The sequence below is a fragment of the Sceloporus occidentalis genome, unplaced genomic scaffold (assembly GCF_023333645.1).
Source record: "Sceloporus occidentalis isolate IW3139 unplaced genomic scaffold, rSceOcc1.0.p SCAF_52, whole genome shotgun sequence".
In the NCBI taxonomy this organism is placed as follows: domain Eukaryota; kingdom Metazoa; phylum Chordata; class Lepidosauria; order Squamata; family Phrynosomatidae; genus Sceloporus; species Sceloporus occidentalis.
Window position 1 is genome coordinate 6,488,783 of NW_028317032.1, and position 13,355 is coordinate 6,502,137.

Genomic DNA, 13,355 nt, shown 5'->3' on the forward strand with positions numbered 1-13,355 from the left:
TTGCCCCTTACAAAGTAACTCTTCTAGAAGAGGGAACTCTCTGGGTAGCCCACCATGGGAACTTCCCAGGTATAATCATGCCAGGATTGGGCAGGCTTGCTCTCATCATTTTATGTAAAATTCAAATATGCAAACATGGGGTCACCATGAAAAACTGCATAGGTCAAAAGCTAGAGTATACATCTTAAAATTCACAGGTCAGGATATGTTATAATCAGAAAAAAATAAACTTTAGATATTTTAAATAAACTGATGTCTGTTTATTATCAGCATGGCTAACAAAAAGATCAACATTTGCTGTCAAAGCAAAAGTTTATTAAATATGTATAAAGGAACAATAAATATTTACAAATATAAACTATACTTTTTTTGTGCAGCCATAGAGCATTTACATTTAAGACACTGTTGAACTGATGCACAGGAGAAATAAAATGAATATATAGGTATATTAACTAATTTATTCAGAAGAAATACAATAAATTCTATATTAATGTTTACATTAATTCTCAGGGGTTTTTTTTTAACAAGGTTCTCTTAAAAATAACTTATCCGTAAACAATCAAATTATAAATATTATTATAGTTTCCATACAAACTAACAAACTCAAATAGCATTTTGTAATGGTATGTATATTCAAGTAAATGCTTGCTCAATATAATAAGGTCAGTGAATATTTAAAGGTGTTGAATATAAGCTTTTTTTTTTTCTAAATAAATCAAAAAACCAAGCATCCAAGCATATAGGGTACTTTAACCTTGCATGTCATGTTTATATAAGTTTGATTGCCCTAACATGTTAAATATTCCAATATTGCTTGAACAGGGTGACACAGGATGTAAGGACGTAGAATGCAGAATATACAGGAAGCAATGTTCTACAATTACTAACTAGGTGAAGCTTAATCCTAAACATCTGCTGCTGATAAGGTCTTGTAATCAAGCCTATGGGGGTATGTCTTTTTTTCCATATTTTTGGGGTATTTGTTTGATTGTTTTAGTAGTTTTTGGTCTAAGCAGGGTAATAAAGGTTTATAAAACATTTCTTACATTTCCCTTACAGTTTAGTAATGTACAGAACTTTCAAATTTATAATTTTCAATTATATTGGTTTTTTACTTACATTTTCATGCCAATTAAAAAGCATGCAAAATGGTAAAACTCGAGAAGTCATGTGTCTTTGCATAAAGGCTATATGATAATTAATTACATGGCACCTATGGCCTTAACTGCTAAGTGGAACACTATTTAATATGCAAATTGCTACTTTTTTTGTGATGAAGTACATCTGAAGTGTATTCCTGAAAGTTTGAAATATGTCGAGTTCAGTCAAGTTGCTGAAAAAGAGGACCACACCTGTTCTGTAAAGTGAACAATAGTTCACTAACGTTGACTAACCACCAGACAACAGTTAAGGTCAATGCTATACAATCACAGCACACTGTAATAAAAAACTAGTTTATTTACTGAAATTCTACTTTAGTCGAGTAGTCAGTTGAGTTGGCAGGGAAGTTGAAATATGGTTTCAACTCAACTTCTCATGAAGAGGTAGGATAAGATAAAGAACTTCGACTGCAGACTCCTGTGGCATACAGAAAAACATGAAAGACCTAAAAAGTGACTTATGCTGCTCAACAGCAGTGAAATTGAACTCAACAGCAATTTGACCCATCTCAACAGGAGACTTGCAATATGTTCCTTGAAAGTGCTCTACAACACTCAACAGCCATTCACGTAGTCAAGCTGCTGATAAAATTGACCCCAGTTTTGCATACAGTAATGTCTATAAGCCTAAAGCAGCTGAAGAAAATGACAAAAAAATACATTAATTCAGGGCCAGACTGGGGAAGACAGGGCAGACCTGGCACTTTAAGCCCAGTGGCCACCTTATGAAATTTTTATGTTTGTGAAGCATGCGGCAAGGCATTTCCAACTCTGGTCGCATGCTGCAGCACCTGAAATGCTGCTGAAACGGCAGATCTGGTGAGTGTGTAGCTCTGCCGGCCAGCGGCCCAACGGGCATGTGCTTGGTGTGCAAGATTGCCAGTTCTGGCCCGTATTAATTTTTTTGTCCTGATTTAAAAATGAAAACCTCAATTTTTCTTATTTGATAATTACAGAAGAATTATCAAATGATGCATCACTTTTCAAAGAGGTACATGTTCTAAGCTGTTTGTATAGATCGTATAACAACTTCAGATTCAAAACTTGCATCATAAAAGTATATATTTATGAAAAGTAAGCAACCACAAGCTATTTTGCCAGGGTCATTTTAACACTTTTCCCGTGGCTAATTTGCCATCACACTCTAAACTTTGCAGTGGTTTTATATAAAGTTTCAGGAATTGAGTCTAAACAAATCCAGAATTCAAATGTGTACCTACTGTGAAATGAAAGCAATTCATTTTTATGCAGTTTTTCTTTTGATTTTGATGCCAGAAACACCAGGAATTACTGCATCTCTACTACAGACAATCTCTATTTTCACAGAAAATTCCAACACAATGTTAGTGAGTGAATTTCTACCATGTTGTGACAGCTGGAAATTCTGTGGGGATGTGTCTTTTTTTTGCATTTTCCTTTCTAATGGCATTACCCTTTCACACGAATGCAGAAAAATATTCACGTAATCACATTGCAAAAAAATTATCTTAATGGCATATACTAATTATTTTTTACTGTTCTAAAATGCTGTATAATTAGAAAAAATCTATTCAGTTAACAAATGACACAAAATTATATATATTTTTATATATATATATATATATATATATATATATATATATATATATATATATATATAAATATAAAATATAATATCTATATAATTTAGTGTCGTTTGTTACCAAACCCATAAAGTGAAGGGATTTTTTGGTAGGATCTAATTATAGGTGTCAAAAATAAAGCAATTTATTGCATACTTATTCTCCTTTAGGCTTTTAAGTTAAATACAAATATAAACCATAGTGCACTTCAGAGTTTATATCATTTGGCATAGCGTATGTCAGTTCTCACTGTTAGACAAATATTCAAGGTGAAAGTACAAATTAAAATAATATATCTCTTGTTTGTCTCACAAGTTTAATGAATCCAAGAAATAAATAATTTAATTCACCAGCATTGATGGATTATTTTTTTTTTTTTTAAATATTGTAACCTTTCAAACACTTGCTCCTTTTACAAATGAGTCTGGATATTTACTTGCACATGGGACTGCCACAAAAATATACAACATTTTTGGGGAAAGGTAAATGGACAGTGAAACGTTTTCTCTTCGTAATCCAAACTAAATGTGAAATGCTCCAAAATTAATATTGATGTACATATAAACTATATTAAATGATTAATGCTAGTATTCCTTCTGGAATACACTGTCAACAGTGAAGTGTTTTTACAGCTCAGATTAATGCAGAATGACTTTCAACTGTCAAGCAAATCACTTCTGTTCAAAATAGTAAATTAATGGTAAAAGTTTATCCTTGTACTATATTTAGTACACTAAGCTACTTGTCCTCTTGCTAGTATTCTTCCTCCCTCAATATAATAAAAAACAGTCATGCTTTATGGGATAGAACAGAATAGCCATTAGACCCATCTAGATGGAAAAGAATCTTTGCTGATGGAACACGCTAAATGGCAAGTGATTTGTGTAAATTAAAAGAATGGTTGTGAGTGTGAACAAGAGGTCATAATATAAAAGTTTTACTTTATTGGGAAGGTGGTAGATACAGTGAATAGCCGCCCATCAGAAGTAGTAGAGGCTAACACAGTGAGGGAATTTACACATGCATGGAATGGATAAAGGATGGATAAAGCTATCCTGAATTAAAACAAGAGCAGACCAATGACTGATTAAGGTCTTTGCATTGGGAAAATGGGAAGAGGGAAACACCCCCATTTAAAGGGAAAATGGGCAGGGAGCGGGGCATGTCAATACCCCGCTCCCGCAACCCGGAGGATTCGGGTCTTGCCCCGGAGAACCGGTGCTTCACCAGGCAATCTCCGGGCAAACCGGTAGAGTTCCCAGGTATGCAAGTAATGTGTTCGGCCCCAGCCCTGCAAACTGTAAGGTCTGCCATGAGTTGAACTCCTCTCCACAGCTTGCTCTTTTGTTTACTTGTGTGTCTGTATTTTATGTAACTTTGGGGGTTAAAATGGGGGTGTTTCCCAACTAGCCAACAGGTAAACATCTGAGTATCTTGGTTCCTCTCTCTTCTCCCCATGTCCCGGTAGAGATATCCTATACTCCTTCACCTGTTTTTTTTCCCTTGTTCCCTGTCCTTTGTGGCGTCCTGTACCATGTATGTCTTGTCTGGTTATGTTTAGAATCTGTGTTCTGTGTATTTATGATCAGCTGTGTCGGTTATGCTATAGCCAGGCCTCCCTCACCTTAAGCCTATGTCATTACCACACCTGACCTAACCAACAGGCTTTATAACCCTGCCTCCCTCACCTGAAGCCTATGTCATTAACTCACCTGACCTAATCAACAGGCTTTATATCCCTGCCTCTCGGTAACAGAGGTGTGAGTTCATTAAGTTATTTTGGAGCTATAGTTCATGCCAGACTCTGGATCTGTCTCTTGGATTTACCCTTTTGCCAGCCTGTTACCTTTTTTATCTCAATTCTCCTTTATTGAAAATATGCACAATGAGAGAAAACAAGAGCGCACATAAAGGTTATACAGACAATGTGCACAGTAAATCAGACAAGTGTAAGACGCTTCATAGGCGACCTAGAGCCGATCACTGCGGTCGGTACAAAGGTGGAGAGCACCGGGTCGCATGAAAGTAGAAACGGCACACCAGGGACCATAATCGCACAAATAGAGAAGAGCCGCTACACAATAATATAGATAAATACAGATAATGCTGGAGACATTGAGGAAACAATGATACAAAGAAAACGTAACATAGTAAATAAAAACATAAAGTACAAAATAAGAAAGAAAGACACTGCACGGTAGTCCGGACAAAGACATGACAACCCACACCGAAGTGTGAGGAACTCCGAAATACGACCGGTAACCCCAGCCGATAAAGGTAGCCCAGCAGGTAAGGATGATAACACACGGGTGAGAAGACCGAATCAGATGAGGTGGGGTTAAACCAGACCCAGATCCCGCACACGAGGCGAGGATAGAAACATTGACCACGGGAGCCACCGAAGGGTATTCCGATATTCCTCCCCTTTGGCGGAAGCAACTAAGTCTTCCATCTGGGAGATCGTATTTACCCTGGAGATCCAGGCCCCTATGGGAGGCGGACCCGGGGTCTTCCAAAAACGGGGAATAATTGATTTAGCCGCCTGGATAAGATGGAAGGCTAAAGACCGTTTATAGGAGCCACAGGGAGAGCGAGTGTGATGGAAAAGGTACGCCGCTGGAGAGGGGACAAGGTCGGGATCAGCAATTTCCCTGACCACTGTCCCCACCGTATCCCAGAATGGCCTGATGTCCCTACATTCCCACCAAATATAAGAGCCAACAGCTACGCCACACCTCCAACATAGAGGAGAGACCTGAGGCATGTAGTGGTGAAGGTCCTGGGGGACCTTATACCAACGGGATAGTAACTTATAGGAGCACTCTTGTATCTTGCTCGAAATGGATCCTTTATGCGTCAGCACTAGGATCTTATCCCATTCAGAATCAGAAAAGGGGGCAGGCAGGGAAAGATCTCTCTCCCACAAAACTAAGGAAAAACGGCTTAGTTTTACAATGTTCATCAACCAGTATGTTATAAATTTGCGAGAGGAGGTGGGCAGGCTCACGGGAAGCAATGCACAGGTTCTCGAAATGAGAGAGAGGTCTGGTGAGGAGAGCGTTCGGCAGGAGCGAGGAAATGTAATGCTTGAGTTGGTGATGTAAGAAAACGCAGGGAAAGGAATGCGGGGCCTGCCTCAAGAGGTCCCTAAGGGGCCGAAATTGGGAACCCTGAAGAAATTGAAAGAGGCGTATATGTTTAGTACGAAGTTGTAGGCAGAAACCTTGGAGGCCTGCCTGAATATTTCGGTCAATAGCAGGTTTATGCGAGAGGGGAAAGAGGGGACTGGGACACGTCGAAATGAGGTGGCGGGAGGTTAGCCATTTAAAAACCCGTAAGGTAGCCGTAACAGTGGGGTGAGAAGACACTGTCAAAGTGTGATAACGGTCTGGGAGCCACGGCACCGCCGCGATGTGATGCACCAGGAATGAATTCTCCAGGGGCACCCACAGCTTCGGGACCTCCAAGGACCACTCCACTATGCGGCGTAGGTGAGCCGCCATCCAGTACCACTCCACACATGGAACCCCCAAACCCCCCCTACGTTTGGGCCGGATCAGATGAGTGAGGGCCAACCAGGGGTTCAGAGTCCCCCAAATGTATCTACGAAACACACTCTGGCAGGTCTTAAAATACGCCCTGGGGAGAGAGATCGGCAGGCATTGTATCAAATACAGAAATCTGGACAAAATGTTCATTTTTAAGACACCTATTCGGCCAAACCAAGATATGTGCGGAACCGACCATTTACGGAGATCCGTTATCACAGAGGAAAGCAAGGCATCAAAGTTCAGCTGGCGGAGCCGAGATAAATCTGCAGGTAGCATCAAACCCAGATACTTAATCGCCACCGGCTGCCACTTAAAGGGGAAGACACGCGTAAGGCTCTCCCTAAGCGGGTCCTGAACATTAATGCCCAGAATTTCAGATTTCTGTAAGTTAATTTTGTAATTCGAGAGTGTCTGGAAGGAGTCGAGCTCCGCTACAATCTGTGGAAGAGAGGAGTGCGGCTGCGTTATCATGCAGAGCATGTCATCGGCGTAAATAGCAAGTTTGTGGACATGATTGGCGATGGAGATACCAGTGATATTGACGTTCTCCCGCAGGGCACAGGCAAGGGGCTCCATGGTCAGAATGAATAGCAACGGTGACAAGGGGCAGCCCTGTCTCGTACCGTTGCGAATACGGAGGGCATCGGAGAAGATACCATTAACCTTTATACGGGCAGTGGGATTAGAATATAAGGCTTTGACAAGGTTAAGAAAATTCCCGGACAGGCCAATAGCATCCAGCGTCTGGAAGAGGAAAGGCCAAGCAACCCTATCAAACGCCTTCTCGGCGTCCATAGAAACCAGAGCATAAGGAAGCTTGTGGGCGTGAGTGTAAGACATCAGGTTCAACACCCTAATGGTATTATCCCTGGCCTCCCTCCCGGGGACAAAGCCCACCCGATCCCCGTGAATCAGGCCCGGTATGTACCGTTGGAAACGAAGCGCCATCACCTTGGCAAGTAATTTGAGATCTGTATTTATCAGGGAGATGGGACGGTAGTTGGAACAGCAGTCCGCATCTCTACCCGGCTTGGGAATAACGACAATATGTGCTAAATTAGTGTGTGGATCCGGGGAGCGGCCGCTAGCAAGCTGATTAAAAAAGTTTGTTATAGGGGTACACAGGACTGGGAAGAAGCGGTTGTAGTAACCTCTCGTCAAACCGTCTGGGCCCGGACTTTTGCCCGTAGGGGTGAGTTTTAGCGCTGCCTTGACTTCGTCACACGTTATCTGGGAATTCAATACAGCTAAGGCCTCGACATCTAAACGCCGAGGTAAGTATTTGTGAAGATACTCCTTCATCATAGCTAAGTGACGAGACTCAAATTGTATAGGTCATTATAGAAATCCCGAAAACAACGGGCAATCTTGTGAGATTCAAACCGGATCTGACCCTTAGGATCGCGAATCCTAGGGATAAACGAGTCCGACCTTTTAGCCCTAAGAGCCCGAGCCAACAGTTTACCCGGCTTGTCGCCCAGTTCATAAAATTGCTTCTTAGTCAATAAATAAGACCGCTTCACCCTACTATCCAGGAGAGACGCCAGTTGTTCCCGAGCCGCCTGCAATTCCAACAACAGAGACGCGTCTAACGTAGCTTTATGCGATTGCTCCAACCGGTGGATACGGTTAGTCAGGGCGTTAATATCAGCTTACCGAAGCTTCTTAAGTGTGGCACCCAGATTTATAAAGTGACCCCTAATAAAGGCTTTGTGGGCCTCCCAAACCGTGGGAAAGGGAACCTCGTCCGAATCATTGTCCTGAAAATAATTGGTAAGGAGGTCCGAAAGGTCCGCTAGTGATGAGGGATTGTCAAGCAGATTTTCATTAAGCCGCCAGCACCAGGGTTTGCGGGAGGACTGAGACAATTTAAGAGATAAAAGGGCCGGGGCATGGTCAGTAAACGAGCGCACGCCAATGTCAGTCGAATGCAAGTGCAGTAAATGATGATGGGAGAGAAAAAGCATGTCTATACGGGTATAACGGTTATGAACCGCAGAGTAAAACGTGTAATCTTTCCCCAGAGGATGTTGCGAACGCCAGACATCCACCAATTGACAAGCATGTAGGGCTCTCCTCACTTTCTTAATGTGTTTAAAGGGTATATGCGAGGATTGTGCTGAGGAATCCCTAAGAGGGTCGAGGGTCATATTAAAATCCCCCCCATAGATAGCTATACCTTCCTGAAAGTCTGCAAACTTAGACAACATTCGGCAGAGGAATAGATGTTGCCCACGATTGGGCGCATAAACATTGCCAAGGGTAATTTTGCGATTACCCACGAAACCCTTCAGGAATATAGCCCTACCGTCGGCATCCCTCCAGATATCCAACAGGCGAAAGGAAAGTGATTTATGCAGTACAATAGCCACTCCTTTGGTCTTAGAGTCAGGTGAGCTAGAGAAGAACACCTGAGTGTAACGGTGGTCTGTTAGTTTAAATTCCCGTGCAGACCTGAAATGGGTCTCTTGTAAGAACGCAACATGCGTCCTGGATAAGTGAAGATTGTGAAGCAATTTAGATCTTTGCTGGGGCTTATTAAGGCCTCGTACATTGAGAGAGGCGAAGTTAACTAAGTCAGGGCCCATCTATGGAGATCCGGAGAGAGCAAAGGAGGCCGGCGAAACCCGAGCAGTGTACAAACTGAAACAATAAAACAAGTAAAACCAAACTTACCAAACGAGAACATTTAGAGTCAAAAGTAGGCACAACACGAGCCACCAAAGACCCTGGATGCCGAAGCACCGAGTAATGAGCCCAATGACCAGACGAAAGGTCGACAACCTGCACTCCACTCCGATAGGAGAAGGAGGCAGGACGGCTCCGAGGGGTGTAAAAGTGAACCATAACGGAAACTCCTACAATCCGTGTAGGTTGAGTCATATCGGATTGAGAGGCACACCCGGCCCTGATAGCACAAGGGCCCGGCGGAGTAGGAGAATGTAGGGGCGAACTCATGTAGTGGATGTGTGCAAGAAAGGCCCGCAGAGGCCATGCGCGATAGGCAGCACAACCTGGCGCATATGAAATTAGCGAGGCATGCATTAGTGTGTAAGTGAGTGAGTGCGAGTGAGTGCGAGCGGGAGTGTATATAAAAAAATGAAAAACGAACGGGTGCGAGCGTACAAAACAAAATATAATAAGATAAAATAAATTCAAAAACGGGTCGATCCGTAGCGGAAAACAAAATAGAAAAACACAAGACCGTATCGGGAAACCTGCCCCGCCAGAGGATAAGAGCGGTGAGGGCAAAGACAGCAAACTGCCGGCGCCCCCAGTGTGGTCTCCGGAATGAAACCACAAAACCAGCAGCCAAGCGTCTCCGCCCGCAGCAAACAAACGAACGGGCAGGAACCAGCCAGAGGACGCTCCTGACGGCGGGAGCAGCTTTCCCACCCGCCCCCCACACCCGCAGTCCCACTCACAGTTCCGCGAAAAGTCCCCAGAGAGGCCCAACGAGGCCAAGAGTGGTCGTCAAGATGTTCAGCAGAAACGATGAGCTGAAGCGGCGGAGGGCCACCACCGCCGGGCGTATGCAGAAGAACGAGGAAACTGCAGCTCGCAGGTGTAGGCTCCCAATAGGTAGGTCAAACAACAAAACTCCTCCGGGGAGCAACAACACGGGAAGTCAAAGACGACCACGAGAGGCTCAGCAAATAGATGGAAAACTGCACAGCAGAGGAGCTTGAATGAAATCAACAGGGCAGTACGTCGTCCGGGCGTCGGCGCTTTGGTCTCTGAGGTCTCGGGGACCACTCCCTGGCAGGGTCCGAGAGACTGGCAGGGGGAGTAAAGGAGTACTCCCATGCTGGAACCTCACAGTGCGGAAGACCCAAAGCTTCGGTGAGAGGTGGTACCACGAGCGTTGTAGAGCCCCTCCGTACGAGCAGGGCAAAGGGGAAACCCCACTGATAGGGGATGTTCGCTGCACGGAGAGCCTTGGTAAGTGGCTGGAGCGCACGTCGGTTCTGCAGCGTGACAGGCGACAGGTCTTGATAAACAGAGATGGCGTGGGATTCCCACGTAAAGGTAGGTCGAGCTCAGAACGCCCGCATAATGTCCTCCTTCAAAGGGAAATCCTGCAAACAACAGACCACATCCCGTGGAGGTAGCGAGTCAGAAGGCCTCTTTCTGAGGGCCCTATGTACTCTATCAAATCCAACGGGTGCGGCAACATCGCGGTTCAGAATCTTGTTGAAAAGGGCTCGAAGAGTGCTAGGGAGATCTTCATGCGCCACTGACTCAGGTAATCCCCGAACCCGAAGATTGTGTCTGCGGCCCCTATTGTCTAGATCCTCCAACTTGCGAGACAAGTGTCTTATGATGTTCGATTGCTCCCGGAGATGGAAGGTCAGGGAGTCTCCCTTTGTTCGCTTGGTCAACAATCTCGGCGATGTCCGCTTTAGTCGGGAGCAAGTCGAGTCTCTCTTTCCAGGAGTGATCAGGCGGACCCGGAGAAGGCAGCCGCAGTCTCCGGGCACTCACACCAGTGGCCTCGCTATCCAGGCTTGCGGATGGAGATAGCGGCCTATGCTCAGAATCCCGCGAATCCCGATCCGGGGAAGCGGCAAAGTACGAGCGCACCGAGGCAAGTGAACCCCTATCTCTTGACCCCGAAGCCTTCGGGGTGGAATGCGGCTTATTTGTTTTGCCCATCGTGCACGTAGAAGCAGAATAGAAGCTTTATTACGGGCCGGGTGTACCAGAGCTCCGGTCTCACGCGTCCATCTTGTCCGCGAGCAGATCACGCCCCTCCGCCTGTTACCTTTTTGACCTGGACTGCCTATTGGATTTACTCCTATTTACACCTATTTAGTCCCACTAAAAACTATCTGTATAAATAGTTTTATACACAGAGTCCCCTTTAGTTTTAGACAATTAGTCTATGTTTTCAGGACATATATAACGTCTACATATTCTTGACCAGCACAGGCAAAGTACTGCTCTGGAGTATGTGATGAGCATACCTGGGAACTCTCCGGGTTTGCCTGAACATTGCCGGGTGAAGCACTGCTTCTCCGGTTCTCCGGGTAAAGACCCGAATCCTCCGAGTCGCGGGAGCAGGGTCTTGACACGCCCTGCTCCCCGCCTATTTTCCCTTTAAATGGGGGTGTTTCCCGCTGCCGATGTTGATGAATATCTCTATCTCAATATAATTTGGAATAATGGATGCATTTTTTAAACTGCCCAGTGTCAAATTAATGAAGACCAGCTTTATTTTATTGTTACCACTAGCCAACGCAGGGCATATGGCTAGTGCCTAACTTCTCATTTGAATCTTACAGTTAAAAAGTGATATTATTGACATCATATAGTGTATGCTTCTGCTCCGTCTTCATTACTCAATGGCCTCAAATTAAATTTCCACCTGATCACTGTAATAGATTAAAGGATCTCAACTAGCTAACAGGTAAACTCACCATTTTGTCTAGTTTAGAAAAGTTACCCATGCCTATTTTGCCCCAATAACCATCAGCCTTTCAAACAATTATAATACCATGCCAAGTACCGAGAAATAAGTTGTTCATGCCGATGTTTGCCAGTCTTAGCCTTTATAATATATAGACCAACACACCATATGTTCTTTCCTATGTTAACAAGCAAATTTGCGCAGGAGAGCATACTAAAGACAGAGTAAGCTTGACCTTGAACGTTGCCTGATCTATGCCATCAGCATCGTGGCGTGGTAAACCAGGGTGCTGGAGAGGGATCTTAGGATATCTGCATAGAGTTTCTCATAAATACATTATCTAGGACCACAGATATTCTAAGGTGACTTCAACTTTTTCAAAAATAACATAACAAATTGACACTCCCTGATCCAAGTTTTTGGCCACCATCTGGCAAAATTCATAGAAAAACAAGCATTCTTTGTGTCCTTAGTTTTGAGGACTTAACTGGTCAACCATCATCTGATTGCACCTCAATGTATTATATTTTTTTCTCTTTTTTACCAGTTGTGCTTTCCGTATCTATATTTTTTACTATTTAATTGTTTGAATGTTGACATCTCGTTTTTTCCATTTAGTAGTTGTAACTAGCGGCAAAACATATACGAAGACCAAAACACACAACACGAAGAATCTTCGCGTTCATCTTCGTTTACTAATCTCTGTTCGAGCGACTCTCTTGGTCGCCAGCAGGGGGCTCGTCTGCCATCAACCAATGAAGACCAAGTGCACTTCATTGGTTGATGGCGGAGGAGGTCCCTGCCGGCGACCAAAAGAGCTGCTCGTACGGACCTTTGAAATCTTGGCACCAAAGCTGCTGCGTAGTGCGTGCTGCATTAACCCCTTCTACAAAAAACAGGAAAAAACTAAGAAAAACAAACATGAAGAATGTACACAAATATTAGCCCGAACCGAACACAGGAACGGGCAAATATTCATGGAATCCAAAGATTTTTTTTCCCCCCCAAAGAGAAACACGAAGACTAACACGAAGAGTTGGCGGTGCCCAAGTCTAGTTGTAATTACCTACAAATTGAGTTTTTTTAGTGTAATGAACAACTTAATACTGGAGGACACATAAGTTAATAGAGGGGATTTTATCAGGGATAGGCACACACATTTCTCATGGTGGACATTTACTGGGGTCTGTGGTGGACAATTAAATGATGTTCAATGGACCCTTACCAACCTTGCCACGGACACTGGTGTCCTTGTACAGACGGTTTGCCTATGCCTGACTGTTAGGTACATAAATGGAGTAATTAATTCGGGTGATTTTTGATGAATATGAATGTGTTATACTAATGATTTGATTTTGTATGTAATCAATTATTTCTCATATTATGTTTCTTTAAGAAAAATAAGATTTATCTTATGAATTACCACAGAGAAATGTAAATCAATATTTTGGGGTAATTTTCGGAACTGAGAGTTGGAGAGAGACATTTAAGTCCTCCTCCCTTACCCAGTCTCACCCAGTCATCTCAAGGTTCCATTAACACCAATAGTTAGCTCACCTCCATCTACCCAGATAGACTTCAGGTGGGAACACTTAATTGTCATGTTACACAAAAGCAAACAGTGATTTTGCCA